The following is an 18,781-nucleotide window of genomic DNA, read 5'->3' as shown; positions in this document are numbered from 1 at the left end:
GCTGCTCTCCGATAGCTGGAGATTCCAAACAAACCTGTTGGACTTTAACCTGCTGTTGGAACACCTCTTACTGTTCTCACAAATAAAAGGCACAGCAACTTTATGAATGTCTTCACTGTTGAGTTCCATTATTTAATTGAAAAGCTCACTTTTGGGAATCCAACAACACCACCACGCAACTTGTGTTACCGAGTGACTTCTTTCCAATTGCTTGTCCGTCACGTTTGCAATTCAATTTGATTAATATATGTAACCGAATGTAAGTTCGAAATGATTGCACAAAGCGGGAAAATTTTTCCTCCAGGAAAAGATCCTGCGGAAAGTGGATCACAATGGCAGGAATGTAGTACATTGGTTAGGACTGATGCTTGGCAGGTTGGATTGCCGACTTGGTTCACTGTCCGTGTGGAGTTTGCAATGCACGTTCTCCCTGTGTCTGCGTGGGTTTCCATGATAATGTCCAAAAATGTTAGCTGGGGTTATTGGCATAGGAGTAGCTGTGGGCTTATATAAAGTACTCTTTCCGTGAGGCGATGCAGACTCGATGGGCCTACGTGTGCACTGTAAAATCTATGATTCTGTGATAATGCTCGGAAGGTGTTCCAGCTTAGAAACGGAAAATGTGATTGCGTAAAATAACTTTCGCTCCCATTGCTTTCAAGCAGTTATAATACTGTGATAAGAAGCTGAATGCTCGGCCATCTCAGTGGGAAGAGCATGAGTGTTTCAATATCAGGGTTCACGTCGGGCGCAATTACTTTGAAACTTCACTGTTTCCCTGGGTGAACTCTCGCACTCAATTTCTCCGGCAGTGCCAATGCTCAACCCGAGTTCTTCTCCACTATGCTTTGTTAATATCCTAGTTTATTTGTGAAAACTGATTCCAAATGTAGATGAGGACTGATGTACATAGAATGATGACACTTCATCGTGGACTGATAGCTGCGGGCTCTCGTCCAAGGGGATCCAGACAATAACAATCCAATGGAAAAATCTAGGCGAGAGAAATCCAGAACTCCCTCTGAACGTTTTCCAGGACGAAATGAATATGTTTCTTCATGTGTGAATTGTGTTCCTTTGCTCACCGAAGTGTGTATTCTCTTTATCAAAGGGGAAGGATTTGAGATCTTTCAGTGTGCGGCAGCAGTGATCTGCATGAACAAACAGAAAAGCAAAATATTCCCAGAGCAGTACGACCTGGTTCAAACAGAATGACATTTCCACATTCTATCCCTTTAGTTGTTCCATTGATATCTTATTCTGTTTTTCACCATCATCCCATTTGTTACTTAATCTCTTCTGCCGTCCATTCTTCCACAGTTTCCCTTTTGATCTTTCATCCTGATCTGCTGAATATTTCCAGTGCGAATCGAATGTAAAGTCAAGAGACATTGTGAAAAATGCGCATCTACGGGAATAAATTGAAGGTCGTCACCAATATATCGAACACACACTTTGGACGAAAGCAGACATAATACAAAGCTAGATAAGTGGAATGAGGATTCATCGTATCATTGCTCTGAAACAGCTTGTGGGGGTATTGCTCAGTGGTAGAGCATTTGACTGCAGATCAAGAGGTCTCTGGTTCGAGTCCAGATGCCCCCTGTCCTCTTTGGCTGTCATTTCTCCTTCAGTGCAGCAGATTAGAAAATTCTCACCATAACTTTGCATGCAGACATGGTCTGGAGAACACTATGAGAAGTCATCGGCTGCTTGAACGTGAAGCCGATTCTGTTTTTCTTTATTTGTGTTAAATCCCCATTTGCTGCTGCACTACGTCAGTGAAAACAGCTTCTTCCTATTTGATCTGTTGACCTGTCCCAATCCGCATATTCATAATTTTCAGCAGGTCCATTACGTCCACCTTTTATACCACCCAATTTTTGGTGAATATTGGTCCATGCAATTCGTGAGATATACGTTTGAGCAGTATGCACGCCATCCCCGAGCGAGTGCATCACCAAAATGATGATGAAGGAGCTGCTCTCCGATAGCTGGAGATTCCAAACAAACCTGTTGGACTTTAACCTGCTGTTGGAACACCTCTTACTGTTCTCACAAATAAAAGGCACAGCAACTTTATGAATGTCTTCACTGTTGAGTTCCATTATTTAATTGAAAAGCTCACTTTTGGGAATCCGACAACACCACCACGCAACTTGTGTTACCGAGCGACTTCTTTCCAATTGCTTGTCCGTCACGTTTGCAATTCAATTTGATTAATATATGTAACCGAATGTAAGTTCGAAATGATTGCACAAAGCGGGAAAATTTTTCCTCCAGGAAAAGATCCTGCGGAAAGTGGATCACAATGGCAGAAATGTAGTACATTGGTTAGGACTGATGCTTGGCAGGTTGGATTGCCGACTTGGTTCACTGTCCGTGTGGAGTTTGCAATGCACGTTCTCCCTGTATCTGCGTGGGTTTCCATGATAATGTCCAAAAACGTTAGCTGGGGTTATTGGCATGGGAGTAGCTGTGGGCTTATATAAAGTACTCTTTCCGTGAGGCGGTGCAGACTCGATGGGCCTACGTGTGCACTGTAAAATCTATGATTCTGTGATAATGCTCGGAAGGCGTTCCAGCTTAGAAACGGAAAATGTGATTGCGTAAAATAACTTTCGCTCCCATTGCTTTCAAGCAGTTATAATACTGTGATAAGAAGCTGAATGCTCGGCCATCTCAGTGGGAAGAGCATGAGTGTTTCAATATCAGGGTTCACGTCGGGCGCAATTACTTTGAAACTTCACTGTTTTCCTGGGTGAACTCTCGCACTCAATTTCTCCGGCAGTGCCAATGCTCAACCCGAGTTCTTCTCCACTATGCTTTGTTAATATCCTAGTTTATTTGTGAAAACTGATTCCAAATGTAGATGAGGACTGATGTACATAGAATGATGACACTTCATCGTGGACTGATAGCTGCGGGCTCTCGTCCAAGGGGATCCAGACAATAACAATCGAATGGAAAAATCTAGGCGAGAGAAATCCAGAACTCCCTCTCAATGTTTTCCAGGACAAAATGAATATGTTTCTTCATGTGTGAATTGTGTTCCTTTGCTCACCGAAGTGTGTATTCTCTTGATCAAAGGGCAAGGATTTGAGATCTTTCAGTGTGCGGCAGCAGTGATCTGCATGAACAAACAGAAAAGCAAAATATTCCCAGAGCAGTACGACCTGGTTCAAACAGAATGACATTTCCACATTCTATCCCTTTAGTTGTTCCATTGATATCTTATTCTGTTTTTCACCATCATCCCATTTGTTACTTAATCTCTTCTGCCGTCCATTGTTCCACAGTTTCCCTTTTGATCTTTCATCCTGATCTGCTGAATATTTCCAGTGCGTATCGAATGTAAAGTCAAGAGACATTGTGAACAATGTGCATCTACGGGAATAAATTGAAGGTCGTCACCAATATATCGAACACACACTTTGGACGAAAGCAGACAGAATACAAAGCTCGATAAGTGGAATGAGGATTAATCGTATCATTGCTCTGAAACAGCTTGTCGGGGTATAGCTCAGTGGTAGAGCATTTGACTGCAGATCAAGAGGTCTCTGGTTCAAGTCCAGATACCCCCTGTCCTCTTTGGCTGTCATTTCTCCTTCAGTGCAGCAGTTTGGAAAATGCTCACTGCAACTTTGCATGCAGACATGGTCTGGAGAACACTATGAGAAGTCATCGGCTGCTTGAACATGAAGCTGATTATGTTTTTCTTTATTTTGTTAAATCCCCATTTGCTGCTGCTGCACTACGTCAGTGAAAACAGCTTCTTCCTATTTGATCTGTTGACCTGTCCCAAACCGCACATTCATAACTTTCAGCAGGTCCATTAAGTCCACCTTTTATACCACCCAATGTTTGGTGAATATTGGTCCATGCAATTCGTGAGATATACGTTTGAGCAGTATGCACGCCATCCCCGAGCGAGTGCATCACCAAAAAAATGATGAAGGAGCTGCTCACCGATAGCTGGAGATTCCAAACAAACCTGTTGGACTTTAACCTGCTGTTGGAACACCTCTTACTGTTCTCACAAATAAAAGGCACAGCAACTTTATGAATGTCTTCACTGTTGAGTTCCATTATTTAATTGAAAAGCTCACTTTTGGGAATCCAACAACACCACCACGCAACTTGTGTTACCGAGTGACTTCTTTCCAATTGCTTGTCCGTCACGTTTGCAATTCAATTTGATTAATATATGTAACCGAATGTAAGTTCGAAATGATTGCACAAAGCGGGAACATTTTTCCTCCAGGAAAAGATCCTGCGGAAAGTGGATCACAATGGCAGAAATGTAGTACATTGGTTAGGACTGATGCTTGGCAGGTTGGATTGCCGACTTGGTTCACTGTCCGTGTGGAGTTTGCAATGCACGTTCTCCCTGTGTCTGCGTGGGTTTCCATGATAATGTCCAAAAATGTTAGCTGGGGTTATTGGCATGGGAGTAGCTGTGGGCTTATATAAAGTACTCTTTCCGTGAGGCGATGCAGACTCGATGGGCCTACGTGTGCACTGTAAAATCTATGATTCTGTGATAATGCTCGGAAGGCGTTCCAGCTTAGAAACGGAAAATGTGATTGCGTAAAATAACTTTCGCTCCCATTGCTTTCAAGCAGTTATAATACTGTGATAAGAAGCTGAATGCTCGGCCATCTCAGTGGGAAGAGCATGAGTGTTTCAATATCAGGGTTCACGTCGGGCGCAATTACTTTGAAACTTCACTGTTTCCCTGGGTGAACTCTCGCACTCAATTTCTCCGGCAGTGCCAATGCTCAACCCGAGTTCTTCTCCACTATGCTTTGTTAATATCCTAGTTTATTTGTGAAAACTGATTCCAAATGTAGATGAGGACTGATGTACATAGAATGATGACACTTCATCGTGGACTGATAGCTGCGGGCTCTCGTCCAAGGGGATCCAGACAATAACAATCCAATGGAAAAATCTAGGCGAGAGAAATCCAGAACTCCCTCTGAACGTTTTCCAGGACGAAATGAATATGTTTCTTCATTGTGAATTGTGTTCCTTTGCTCACCGAAGTGTGTATTCTCTTGATCAAAGGGCAAGGATTTGAGATCTTTCAGTGTGCGGCAGCAGTGATCTGCATGAACAAACAGAAAAGCAAAATATTCCCAGAGCAGTACGACCTGGTTCAAACAGAATGACATTTCCACATTCTATCCCTTTAGTTGTTCCATTGATATCTTATTCTGTTTTTCACCATCATCCCATTTGTTACTTAATCTCTTCTGCCGTCCATTCTTCCACAGTTTCCCTTTTGATCTTTCATCCTGATCTGCTGAATATTTCCAGTGCGTATCGAATGTAAAGTCAAGAGACATTGTGAAAAATGCGCATCTACGGGAATAAATTGAAGGTCGTCACCAATATATCGAACACACACTTTGGACTAAAGCAGACAGAATACAAAGCGCGATAAGTGGAATGAGGATTCATCGTATCATTGCTCCGAAACAGCTTGTGGGGGTATAGCTCAGTGGTAGAGCATTTGACTGCAGATCAAGAGGTCTCTGGTTCGAGTCCAGATGCCCCATGTCCTCTTTGGCTGTCATTTCTCCTTCAGTGCAGCAGATTAGAAAATTATCACCACAACTTTGCATGCAGACATGGTCTGGAGAACACTATGAGAAGTCATCGGCTGCTTGAACGTGAAGCCGATTCTGTTTTTCTTTATTTTGTTAAATCCCCATTTGCTGCTGCTGCACTACGTCAGTGAAAACAGCTTCTTCCTATTTGATCTGTTCACCTGTCCCAAACCGCACATTCATAATTTTCAGCAGGTCCATTAAGTCCACCTTTTATACCACCCAATGTTTGGTGAATATTGGTCCATGCAATTCGTGAGATATACGTTTGAGCAGTATGCACGCCATCCCCGAGCGAGTGCATCACCAAAAAAATGATGAAGGAGCTGCTCTCCGATAGCTGGAGATTCCAAACAAACCTGTTGGACTTTAACCTGCTGTTGGAACACCTCTTACTGTTCTCACAAATAAAAGGCACAGCAACTTTATGAATGTCTTCACTGTTGAGTTCCATTATTTAATTGAAAAGCTCACTTTTGGGAATCCAACAACACCACCACGCAACTTGTGTTACCGAGTGACTTCTTTCCAATTGCTTGTCCGTCACGTTTGCAATTCAATTTGATTAATATATGTAACCGAATGTAAGTTCGAAATGATTGCACAAAGCGGGAAAATTTTTCCTCCAGGAAAAGATCCTGCGGAAAGTGGATCACAATGGCAGAAATGTAGTACATTGGTTAGGACTGATGCTTGGCAGGTTGGATTGCCGACTTGGTTCACTGTCCGTGTGGAGTTTGCAATGCACGTTCTCCCTGTGTCTGCGTGGGTTTCCATGATAATGTCCAAAAATGTTAGCTGGGGTTATTGGCATGGGAGTAGCTGTGGGCTTATATAAAGTACTCTTTCCGTGAGGCGATGCAGACTCGATGGGCCTACGTGTGCACTGTAAAATCTATGATTCTGTGATAATGCTCGGAAGGCGTTCCAGCTTAGAAACGGAAAATGTGATTGCGTAAAATAACTTTCGCTCCCATTGCTTTCAAGCAGTTATAATACTGTGATAAGAAGCTGAATGCTCGGCCATCTCAGTGGGAAGAGCATGAGTGTTTCAATATCAGGGTTCACGTCGGGCGCAATTACTTTGAAACTTCACTGTTTCCCTGGGTGAACTCTCGCACTCAATTTCTCCGGCAGTGCCAATGCTCAACCCGAGTTCTTCTCCACTATGCTTTGTTAATATCCTAGTTTATTTGTGAAAACTGATTCCAAATGTAGATGAGGACTGATGTACATAGAATGATGACACTTCATCGTGGACTGATAGCTGCGGGCTCTCGTCCAAGGGGATCCAGACAATAACAATCCAATGGAAAAATCTAGGCGAGAGAAATCCAGAACTCCCTCTGAACGTTTTCCAGGACGAAATGAATATGTTTCTTCATTGTGAATTGTGTTCCTTTGCTCACCGAAGTGTGTATTCTCTTGATCAAAGGGCAAGGATTTGAGATCTTTCAGTGTGCGGCAGCAGTGATCTGCATGAACAAACAGAAAAGCAAAATATTCCCAGAGCAGTACGACCTGGTTCAAACAGAATGACATTTCCACATTCTATCCCTTTAGTTGTTCCATTGATATCTTATTCTGTTTTTCACCATCATCCCATTTGTTACTTAATCTCTTCTGCCGTCCATTCTTCCACAGTTTCCCTTTTGATCTTTCATCCTGATCTGCTGAATATTTCCAGTGCGTATCGAATGTAAAGTCAAGAGACATTGTGAAAAATGCGCATCTACGGGAATAAATTGAAGGTCGTCACCAATATATCGAACACACACTTTGGACTAAAGCAGACAGAATACAAAGCGCGATAAGTGGAATGAGGATTCATCGTATCATTGCTCCGAAACAGCTTGTGGGGGTATAGCTCAGTGGTAGAGCATTTGACTGCAGATCAAGAGGTCTCTGGTTCGAGTCCAGATGCCCCATGTCCTCTTTGGCTGTCATTTCTCCTTCAGTGCAGCAGATTAGAAAATTATCACCACAACTTTGCATGCAGACATGGTCTGGAGAACACTATGAGAAGTCATCGGCTGCTTGAACGTGAAGCCGATTCTGTTTTTCTTTATTTTGTTAAATCCCCATTTGCTGCTGCTGCACTACGTCAGTGAAAACAGCTTCTTCCTATTTGATCTGTTCACCTGTCCCAAACCGCACATTCATAATTTTCAGCAGGTCCATTAAGTCCACCTTTTATACCACCCAATGTTTGGTGAATATTGGTCCATGCAATTCGTGAGATATACGTTTGAGCAGTATGCACGCCATCCCCGAGCGAGTGCATCACCAAAAAAATGATGAAGGAGCTGCTCTCCGATAGCTGGAGATTCCAAACAAACCTGTTGGACTTTAACCTGCTGTTGGAACACCTCTTACTGTTCTCACAAATAAAAGGCACAGCAACTTTATGAATGTCTTCACTGTTGAGTTCCATTATTTAATTGAAAAGCTCACTTTTGGGAATCCAACAACACCACCACGCAACTTGTGTTACCGAGTGACTTCTTTCCAATTGCTTGTCCGTTACGTTTGCAATTCAATTTGATTAATATATGTAACCGAATGTAAGTTCGAAATGATTGCACAAAGCGGGAAAATTTTTCCTCCAGGAAAAGATCCTGCGGAAAGTGGATCACAATGGCAGAAATGTAGTACATTGGTTAGGACTGATGCTTGGCAGGTTGGAATGCCGACTTGGTTCACTGTCCGTGTGGAGTTTGCAATGCACGTTCTCCCTGTGTCTGCGTGGGTTTCCATGATAATGTCCAAAAATGTTAGCTGGGGTTATTGGCATGGGAGTAGCTGTGGGCTTATATAAAGTACTCTTTCCGTGAGGCGATGCAGACTCGATGGGCCTACGTGTGCACTGTAAAATCTATGATTCTGTGATAATGCTCGGAAGGCGTTCCAGCTTAGAAACGGAAAATGTGATTGCGTAAAATAACTTTCGCTCCCATTGCTTTCAAGCAGTTATAATACTGTGATAAGAAGCTGAATGCTCGGCCATCTCAGTGGGAAGAGCATGAGTGTTTCAATATCAGGGTTCACGTCGGGCGCAATTACTTTGAAACTTCACTGTTTCCCTGGGTGAACTCTCGCACTCAATTTCTCCGGCAGTGCCAATGCTCAACCCGAGTTCTTCTCCACTATGCTTTGTTAATATCCTAGTTTATTTGTGAAAACTGATTCCAAATGTAGATGAGGACTGATGTACATAGAATGATGACACTTCATCGTGGACTGATAGCTGCGGGCTCTCGTCCAAGGGGATCCAGACAATAACAATCCAATGGAAAAATCTAGGCGAGAGAAATCCAGAACTCCCTCTGAACGTTTTCCAGGACGAAATGAATATGTTTCTTCATGTGTGAATTGTGTTCCTTTGCTCACCGAAGTGTGTATTCTCTTTATCAAAGGGGAAGGATTTGAGATCTTTCAGTGTGCGGCAGCAGTGATCTGCATGAACAAACAGAAAAGCAAAATATTCCCAGAGCAGTACGACCTGGTTCAAACAGAATGACATTTCCACATTCTATCCCTTTAGTTGTTCCATTGATATCTTATTCTGTTTTTCACCATCATCCCATTTGTTACTTAATCTCTTCTGCCGTCCATTCTTCCACAGTTTCCCTTTTGATCTTTCATCCTGATCTGCTGAATATTTCCAGTGCGTATCGAATGTAAAGTCAAGAGACATTGTGAAAAATCTGCATCTACGGGAATAAATTGAAGGTCGTCACCAATATATCGAACACACACTTTGGACGAAAGCAGACAGAATACAAAGCTCGATAAGTGGAATGAGGATTCATCGTATCATTGCTCTGAAACAGCTTGTGGGGGTATAGCTCAGTGGTCGAGCATTTGACTGCAAATCAAGAGGTCCCTGGTTCAAGTCCAGATGCCCCCTGTCCTCTTTGGCTGTCATTTCTCCTTCAGTGCGGCAGTTTAGAAAATTCTCACCACAAGTTTGCATGCAGACATGGTCTGGAGAACACTATGAGAAGTCATCAGCTGCTTGAACGTGAAGCCGATTCTGTTTTTCTTTATTTGTGTTAAATCCCCATTTGCTGCTGCTGCACTACGTCAGTGAAAACAGCTTCTTCCTATTTGATCTGTTCACCTGTCCCAAACCGCACATTCATAATTTTCAGCAGGTCCATTAAGTCCACCTTTTATACCACCCAATTTTTGGTGAATATTGGTCCATGCAATTCGTGGGATATACGTTTGAGCAGTATGCACGCCATCCCCGAGCGAGTGCATCACCAAAAAAATGATGAAGGAGCTGCTCTCCGATAGCTGGAGATTCCAAACAAACCTGTTGGACTTTAACCTGCTGTTGGAACACCTCTTACTGTTCTCACAAATAAAAGGCACAGCAACTTTATGAATGTCTTCACTGTTGAGTTCCATTATTTAATTGAAAAGCTCACTTTTGGGAATCCGACAACACCACCACACAACTTGTGTTACCGAGCGACTTCTTTCCAATTGCTTGTCCGTCACGTTTGCAATTCAATTTGATTAATATATGTAACCGAATGTAAGTTCGAAATGATTGCACAAAGCGGGAAAATTTTTCCTCCAGGAAAAGATCCTGCGGAAAGTGGATCACAATGGCAGAAATGTAGTACATTGGTTAGGACTGATGCTTGGCAGGTTGGATTGCCGACTTGGTTCACTGTCCGTGTGGAGTTTGCAATGCACGTTCTCCCTGTGTCTGCGTGGGTTTCCATGATAATGTCCAAAAATGTTAGCTGGGGTTATTGGCATGGGAGTAGCTGTGGGCTTATATAAAGTACTCTTTCCGTGAGGCGGTGCAGACTCGATGGGCCTACGTGTGCACTGTAAAATCTATGATTCTGTGATAATGCTCGGAAGGCGTTCCAGCTTAGAAACGGAAAATGTGATTGCGTAAAATAACTTTCGCTCCCATTGCTTTCAAGCAGTTATAATACTGTGATAAGAAGCTGAATGCTCGGCCATCTCAGTGGGAAGAGCATGAGTGTTTCAATATCAGGGTTCACGTCGGGCGCAATTACTTTGAAACTTCACTGTTTTCCTGGGTGAACTCTCGCACTCAATTTCTCCGGCAGTGCCAATGCTCAACCCGAGTTCTTCTCCACTATGCTTTGTTAATATCCTAGTTTATTTGTGAAAACTGATTCCAAATGTAGATGAGGACTGATGTACATAGAATGATGACACTTCATCGTGGACTGATAGCTGCGGGCTCTCGTCCAAGGGGATCCAGACAATAACAATCCAATGGAAAAATCTAGGCGAGAGAAATCCAGAACTCCCTCTGAACGTTTTCCAGGACGAAATGAATATGTTTCTTCATGTGTGAATTGTGTTCCTTTGCTCACCGAAGTGTGTATTCTCTTTATCAAAGGGGAAGGATTTGAGATCTTTCAGTGTGCGGCAGCAGTGATCTGCATGAACAAACAGAAAAGCAAAATATTCCCAGAGCAGTACGACCTGGTTCAAACAGAATGACATTTCCACATTCTATCCCTTTAGTTGTTCCATTGATATCTTATTCTGTTTTTCACCATCATTCCATTTGTTACTTAATCTCTTCTGCCGTCCATTCTTCCACAGTTTCCCTTTTGATCTTTCATCCTGATCTGCTGAATATTTCCAGTGCGTATCGAATGTAAAGTCAAGAGACATTGTGAAAAATGTGCATCTACGGGAATAAATTGAAGGTCGTCACCAATATATCGAACACACACTTTGGACGAAAGCAGACAGAATACAAAGCTCGATAAGTGGAATGAGGATTCATCGTATCATTGCTCTGAAACAGCTTGTGGGGGTATAGCTCAGTGGTAGAGCATTTGACTGCAGATCAAGAGTTCTCTGGTTCAAGTCCAGATGCCCCCTTTCCTCTTTGGCTGTCATTTCTCCTTCAGTGCAGCAGTTTAGAAAATTCTCACCACAACTTTGCATGCAGACATGGTCTGGAGAACACTATGAGAAGTCATCGGCAGCTTGAACGTGAAGCCGATTCTGTTTTTCTTTATTTGTGTTAAATCCCCATTTGCTGCTGCTGCACTACGTTAGTGAAAACAGCTTCTTCCTATTTGATCTGTTGACCTGTCCCAAATCGCACATTCATAATTTTCAGCTGGTCCATTAAGTCCACCTTTTATACCAGCCAATGTTTGGTGAATATTGGTCCATGCAATTCGTGAGATATACGTTTGAGCAGTATGCACGCAATCCCCGAGCGAGTGCATCACCAAATAAATGATGAAGGAGCTGCTCTCCGATAGCTGGAGATTCCAAACAAACCTGTTGGACTTTAACCTGCTGTTGGAACACCTCTTACTGTTCTCACAAATAAAAGGCACAGCAACTTTATGAATGTCTTCACTGTTGAGTTCCATTATTTAATTGAAAAGCTCACTTTTGGGAATCCGACAACACCACCACGTAACTTGTGTTACCGAGCGACTTCTTTCCAATTGCTTGTCCGTCACGTTTGCAATTCAATTTGATTAATATATGTAACCGAATGTAAGTTCGAAATGATTGCACAAAGCGGGAAAATTTTTCCTCCAGGAAAAGATCCTGCGGAAAGTGGATCACAATGGCAGAAATGGAGTACATTGGTTAGGACTGATGCTTGGCAGGTTGGATTGCCGACTTGGTTCACTGTCCGTGTGGAGTTTGCAATGCACGTTCTCCATGTGTCTGCGTGGGTTTCCATGATAATGTCCAAAAATGTTAGCTGGGGTTATTAGCATGGGAGTAGCTGTGGGCTTATATAAAGTACTCTTTCCGTGAGGCGGTGCAGACTCGATGGGCCTACGTGTGCACTGTAAAATCTATGATTCTGTGATAATGCTCGGAAGGCGTTCCAGCTTAGAAACGGAAAATGTGATTGCGTAAAATAACTTTCGCTCCCATTGCTTTCAAGCAGTTATAATACTGTGATAAGAAGCTGAATGCTCGGCCATCTCAGTCGGAAGAGCATGAGTGTTTCAATATCAGGGTTCACGTCGGGCACAATTGCTTTGAAACTTCACTGTTTTCCTGGGTGAACTCTCGCACTCAATTTCTCCGGCAGTGCCAATGCTCAACCCGAGTTCTTCTCCACTATGCTTTGTTAATATCCTAGTTTATTTGTGAAAACTGATTCCAAATGTAGATGAGGACTGATGTACATAGAATGATGACACTTCATCGTGAACTGATAGCTGCGGGCTCTCGTCCAAGGGGATCCAGACAATAACAATCCAATGGAAAAATCTAGGCGAGAGAAATCCAGAACTCCCTCTGAACGTTTTCCAGGACGAAATGAATATGTTTCTTCATGTGTGAATTGTGTTCCTTTGCTCACCGAAGTGTGTATTCTCTTTATCAAAGGGGAAGGATTTGAGATCTTTCAGTGTGCGGCAGCAGTGATCTGCATGAACAAACAGAAAAGCAAAATATTCCCAGAGCAGTACGACCTGGTTCAAACAGAATGACATTTCCACATTCTATCCCTTTAGTTGTTCCATTGATATCTTATTCTGTTTTTCACCATCATCCCATTTGTTACTTAATCTCTTCTGCCGTCCATTCTTCCACAGTTTCCCTTTTGATCTTTCATCCTGATCTGCTGAATATTTCCAGTGCGTATCGAATGTAAAGTCAAGCGACATTGTGAAAAATGTGCATCTACGGGAATAAATTGAAGGTCGTCACCAATATATCGAACACACACTTTGGACTAAAGCAGACAGAATACAAAGCTCGATAAGTGGAATGAGGTTTCATCGTATCATTGCACTGGAATAGCTTGTGGGGGTATAGCTCAGTGGTAGAGCATTTGACTGCAGATCAAGAGGTCTCTGGTTCGAGTCCAGATGCCCCCTGTCCTCTTTGGCTGTCATTTCTCCTTCAGTGCAGCAGTTTAGAAAATTCTCACCATAACTTGGCATGCAGACATGGTCTCGAGAACACTATGAGAAGTCATCGGCTGCTTGAACGTGAAGCCGATTCTGTTTTTCTTTATTTGTGTTAAATCCCCATTTGCTGCTGCTGCACTACGTCAGTGAAAACAGCTTCTTCCTATTTGATCTGTTGACCTGTCCCAAACCGCACATTCATAATTTTCAGCAGGTCCATTAAGTCCACCTTTTATACCACCCAATTTTTGGTGAATATTGGTCCATGCAATTCGTGAGATATACGTTTGAGCAGTATGCACGCCATCCCCGAGCGAGTGCATCACCAAAAAAATGATGAAGGAGCTGCTCTCCGATAGCTGGAGATTCCAAACAAACCTGTTGGACTTTAACCTGCTGTTGGAACACCTCTTACTGTTCTCACAAATAAAAGGCACAGCAACTTTATGAATGTCTTCACTGTTGAGTTCCATTATTTAATTGAAAAGCTCACTTTTGGGAATCCGACAACACCACCACGCAACTTGTGTTACCGAGCGACTTCTTTCCAATTGCTTGTCCGTCACGTTTGCAATTCAATTTGATTAATATATGTAACCGAATGTAAGTTCGAAATGATTGCACAAAGCGGGAAAATTTTTCCTCCAGGAAATGATCCTGCGGAAAGTGGATCACAATGGCAGAAATGGAGTACGTTGGTTAGGACTGATGCTTGGCAGGTTGGATTGCCGACTTGGTTCACTGTCCGTGTGGAGTTTGCAATGCACGTTCTCCCTGTGTCTGCGTGGGTTTCCATGATAATGTCCAAAAATGTTAGCTGGGGTTATTGGCATGGGAGTAGCTGTGGGCTTATATAAAGTACTCTTTCCGTGAGGCGGTGCAGACTCGATGGGCCTACGTGTGCACTGTAAAATCTATGATTCTGTGATAATGCTCGGAAGGCGATCCAGCTGAGAAACGGAAAATGTGATTGCGTAAAATAACTTTCGCTCCCATTGCTTTCAAGCAGTTATAATACTGTGATAAGAAGCTGAATGCTCGGCCATCTCAGTGGGAAGAGCATGAGTGTTTCAATATCAGGGTTCACGTCGGGCGCAATTACTTTGAAACTTCACTGTTTTCCTGGGTGAACTCTCGCACTCAATTTCTCCGGCAGTGCCAATGCTCAACCCGAGTTCTTCTCCACTATGCTTTGTTAATATCCTAGTTTATTTGTGAAAACTGATTCCAAATGTAGTTGAGGACTGATGTACATAGAATGATGACACTTCATCGTGGACTGATAGCTGCGGGCTCTCGTCCAAGGGGATCCAGACAATAACAATCCAATGGAAAAATCTAGGCGAGAGAAATCCAGAACTCCCTCTCAATGTTTTCCAGGACGAAATGAATTCATGTGTGAATTGTGTTCCTTTGCCCACCGAAGTGTGTATTCTCTTCATCAAAGGGGAAGGATTTGAGATCTTTCAGTGTGCGGCAGCAGTGATCTGCATGAACAAACAGAAAAGCAAAATATTCCCAGAGCAGTACGACCTGGTTCAAACAGAATGACATTTCCACATTCTATCCCTTTAGTTGTTCCATTGATATCTTATTCTGTTTTTCACCATCATCCCATTTGTTACTTAATCTCTTCTGCCGTCCATTCTTCCACAGTTTCCCTTTTGATCTTTCATCCTGATCTGCTGAATATTTCCAGTGCGTATCGAATGTAAAGTCAAGAGACATTGTGAAAAATATGCATCTACGGGAATAAATTGAAGGTTGTCACCAATATATCGAACACACACTTTGGACGAAAGCAGACAGAATACAAAGCTCGATAAGTGGAATGAGGATTCATCGTATCATTGCTCTGGAACAGCTTGTGGGGGTATAGCTCAGTGGTAGAGCATTTGACTGCAGATCAAGAGGTCTTTGGTTCAAGTCCAGATGCCCCCTGTCCTCTTTGGCTGTCATTTCTCCTTCAGTGCAGCAGTTTAGAAAATTCTCACCATAACTTTGCATGCAGACATGGTTTGGAGAACACTATGAGAAGTCATCGGCTGCTTGAACGTGAAGCCGATTCTGTTTTTCTTTATTTGTGTTAAATCCCCATTTGCTGCTGCTGCACTACGTCAGTGAAAACAGCTTCTTCCTATTTGATCTGTTGACCTGTCCCAATCCGCACATTCATAATTTTCAGCAGGTCCATTAAGTCCACCTTTTATACCAGCCAATTTTTGGTGAATATTGGTCCATGCAATTCGTGAGATATACGTTTGAGCAGTATGCACGCCATCCCCGAGCGAGTGCATCACCAAAATGATGATGAAGGAGCTGCTCTCCGATAGCTGGAGATTCCAAACAAACCTGTTGGACTTTAACCTGCTGTTGGAACACCTCTTACTGTTCTCACAAATAAAAGGCACAGCAACTTTATGAATGTCTTCACTGTTGAGTTCCATTATTTAATTGAAAAGCTCACTTTTGGGAATCCGACAACACCACCACACAACTTGTGTTACCGAGCGACTTCTTTCCAATTGCTTGTCCGTCACGTTTGCAATTCAATTTGATTAATATATGTAACCGAATGTAAGTTCGAAATGATTGCACAAAGCGGGAAAATTTTTCCTCCAGGAAAAGATCCTGCGGAAAGTGGATCACAATGGCAGAAATGTAGTACATTGGTTAGGACTGATGCTTGGCAGGTTGGATTGCCGACATGGTTCACTGTCCGTGTGGAGTTTGCAATGCACGTTCTCCCTGTGTCTGCGTGGGTTTCCATGATAATGTCCAAAAATGTTAGCTGGGGTTATTGGCATGGGAGTAGCTGTGGGCTTATATAAAGTACTCTTTCCGTGAGGCGGTGCAGACTCGATGGGCCTACGTGTGCACTGTAAAATCTATGATTCTGTGATAATGCTCGGAAGGCGTTCCAGCTTAGAAACGGAAAATGTGATTGCGTAAAATAACTTTCGCTCCCATTGCTTTCAAGCAGTTATAATACTGTGATAAGAAGCTGAATGCTCGGCCATCTCAGTGGGAAGAGCATGAGTGTTTCAATATCAGGGTTCACGTCGGGCGCAATTACTTTGAAACTTCACTGTTTTCCTGGGTGAACTCTCGCACTCAATTTCTCCGGCAGTGCCAATGCTCAACCCGAGTTCTTCTCCACTATGCTTTGTTAATATCCTAGTTTATTTGTGAAAACTGATTCCAAATGTAGATGAGGACTGATGTACATAGAATGATGACACTTCATCGTGGACTGATAGCTGCGGGCTCTCGTCCAAGGGGATCCAGACAATAACAATCCAATGGAAAAATCTAGGCGAGAGAAATCCAGAACTCCCTCTGAACGTTTTCCAGGACGAAATGAATATGTTTCTTCATGTGTGAATTGTGTTCCTTTGCTCACCGAAGTGTGTATTCTCTTTATCAAAGGGGAAGGATTTGAGATCTTTCAGTGTGCGGCAGCAGTGATCTGCAAGAACAAACAGAAAAGCAAAATATTCCCAGAGCAGTACGACCTGGTTCAAACAGAATGACATTTCCACATTCTATCCCTTTAGTTGTTCCATTGATATCTTATTCTGTTTTTCACCATCATTCCATTTGTTACTTAATCTCTTCTGCCGTCCATTCTTCCACAGTTTCCCTTTTGATCTTTCATCCTGATCTGCTGAATATTTCCAGTGCGTATCGAATGTAAAGTCAAGAGACATTGTGAAAAATGTGCATCTACGGGAATAAATTGAAGGTCGTCACCAATATATCGAACACACACTTTGGACGAAAGCAGACAGAATACAAAGCTCGATAAGTGGAATGAGGATTCATCGTATCATTGCTCTGAAACAGCTTGTGGGGGTATAGCTCAGTGGTAGAGCATTTGACTGCAAATCAAGAGTTCTCTGGTTCAAGTCCAGATGCCCCCTTTCCTCTTTGGCTGTCATTTCTCCTTCAGTGCAGCAGTTTAGAAAATTCTCACCACAACTTTGCATGCAGACATGGTCTGGAGAACACTATGAGAAGTCATCGGCAGCTTGAACGTGAAGCCGATTCTGTTTTTCTTTATTTGTGTTAAATCCCCATTTGCTGCTGCTGCACTACGTTAGTGAAAACAGCTTCTTCCTATTTGATCTGTTGACCTGTCCCAAATCGCACATTCATAATTTTCAGCTGGTCCATTAAGTCCACCTTTTATACCAGCCAATGTTTGGTGAATATTGGTCCATGCAATTCGTGAGATATACGTTTGAGCAGTATGCACGCAATCCCCGAGCGAGTGCATCACCAAAAAAATGATGAAGGAGCTGCTCTCCGATAGCTGGAGATTCCAAACAAACCTGTTGGACTTTAACCTGCTGTTGGAACACCTCTTACTGTTCTCACAAATAAAAGGCACAGCAACTTTATGAATGTCTTCACTGTTGAGTTCCATTATTTAATTGAAAAGCTCACTTTTGGGAATCCGACAACACCACCACGTAACTTGTGTTACCGAGCGACTTCTTTCCAATTGCTTGTCCGTCACGTTTGCAATTCAATTTGATTAATATATGTAACCGAATGTAAGTTCGAAATGATTGCACAAAGCGGGAAAATTTTTCCTCCAGGAAAAGATCCTGCGGAAAGTGGATCACAATGGCAGAAATGGAGTACATTGGTTAGGACTGATGCTTGGCAGGTTGGATTGCCGACTTGGTTCACTGTCCGTGTGGAGTTTGCAATGCACGTTCTCCATGTGTCTGCGTGGGTTTCCATGATAATGTCCAAAAATGTTAGCTGGGGTTATTAGCATGGGAGTAGCTGTGGGCTTATATAAAGTACTCTTTCCGTGAGGCGGTGCAGACTCGATGGGCCTACGTGTGCACTGTAAAATCTATGATTCTGTGATAATGCTCGGAAGGCGTTCCAGCTTAGAAACGGAAAATGTGATTGCGTAAAATAACTTTCGCTCCCATTGCTTTCAAGCAGTTATAATACTGTGATAAGAAGCTGAATGCTCGGCCATCTCAGTCGGAAGAGCATGAGTGTTTCAATATCAGGGTTCACGTCGGGCACAATTGCTTTGAAACTTCACTGTTTTCCTGGGTGAACTCTCGCACTCAATTTCTCCGGCAGTGCCAATGCTCAACCCGAGTTCTTCTCCACTATGCTTTGTTAATATCCTAGTTTATTTGTGAAAACTGATTCCAAATGTAGATGAGGACTGATGTACATAGAATGATGACACTTCATCGTGAACTGATAGCTGCGGGCTCTCGTCCA

The 18,781-nt window shown here is 42.8% G+C and overlaps 9 non-coding genes across 9 annotated transcripts; all 9 read left to right on the top strand.

The window, feature by feature from the left end:
- Positions 1-1,533: 1,533 nt before the first annotated feature.
- Positions 1,534-1,605, top strand: trnac-gca (transfer RNA cysteine (anticodon GCA)). Its single transcript has one exon. It is a non-coding gene; the product is annotated as a tRNA-Cys (tRNA).
- Positions 1,606-3,512: 1,907 nt separating this feature from the next.
- trnac-gca (transfer RNA cysteine (anticodon GCA)) lies at positions 3,513-3,584 on the top strand. The gene has a single exon. It is a non-coding gene; the product is annotated as a tRNA-Cys (tRNA).
- Positions 3,585-5,491: 1,907 nt separating this feature from the next.
- On the top strand, positions 5,492-5,564 carry trnac-gca (transfer RNA cysteine (anticodon GCA)). The gene has a single exon. It is a non-coding gene; the product is annotated as a tRNA-Cys (tRNA).
- A 1,907-nt stretch (positions 5,565-7,471) lies between these two features.
- Positions 7,472-7,544, top strand: trnac-gca (transfer RNA cysteine (anticodon GCA)). The gene has a single exon. It is a non-coding gene; the product is annotated as a tRNA-Cys (tRNA).
- Positions 7,545-9,453: 1,909 nt separating this feature from the next.
- trnac-gca (transfer RNA cysteine (anticodon GCA)) lies at positions 9,454-9,525 on the top strand. Its single transcript has one exon. It is a non-coding gene; the product is annotated as a tRNA-Cys (tRNA).
- A 1,910-nt stretch (positions 9,526-11,435) lies between these two features.
- trnac-gca (transfer RNA cysteine (anticodon GCA)) lies at positions 11,436-11,507 on the top strand. Its single transcript has one exon. It is a non-coding gene; the product is annotated as a tRNA-Cys (tRNA).
- A 1,910-nt stretch (positions 11,508-13,417) lies between these two features.
- On the top strand, positions 13,418-13,489 carry trnac-gca (transfer RNA cysteine (anticodon GCA)). The gene has a single exon. It is a non-coding gene; the product is annotated as a tRNA-Cys (tRNA).
- A 1,902-nt stretch (positions 13,490-15,391) lies between these two features.
- On the top strand, positions 15,392-15,463 carry trnac-gca (transfer RNA cysteine (anticodon GCA)). The gene has a single exon. It is a non-coding gene; the product is annotated as a tRNA-Cys (tRNA).
- A 1,910-nt stretch (positions 15,464-17,373) lies between these two features.
- Positions 17,374-17,445, top strand: trnac-gca (transfer RNA cysteine (anticodon GCA)). The gene has a single exon. It is a non-coding gene; the product is annotated as a tRNA-Cys (tRNA).
- The last annotated feature ends 1,336 nt before the right edge of the window (positions 17,446-18,781 follow it).

This window comes from Scyliorhinus torazame, unplaced genomic scaffold (genome assembly GCF_047496885.1).
Source record: "Scyliorhinus torazame isolate Kashiwa2021f unplaced genomic scaffold, sScyTor2.1 scaffold_185, whole genome shotgun sequence".
NCBI lineage: Eukaryota > Metazoa > Chordata > Chondrichthyes > Carcharhiniformes > Scyliorhinidae > Scyliorhinus > Scyliorhinus torazame.
Note: the sequence above shows the minus strand (reverse complement) of the source record. Positions and strands in the feature narration are given on the sequence as shown.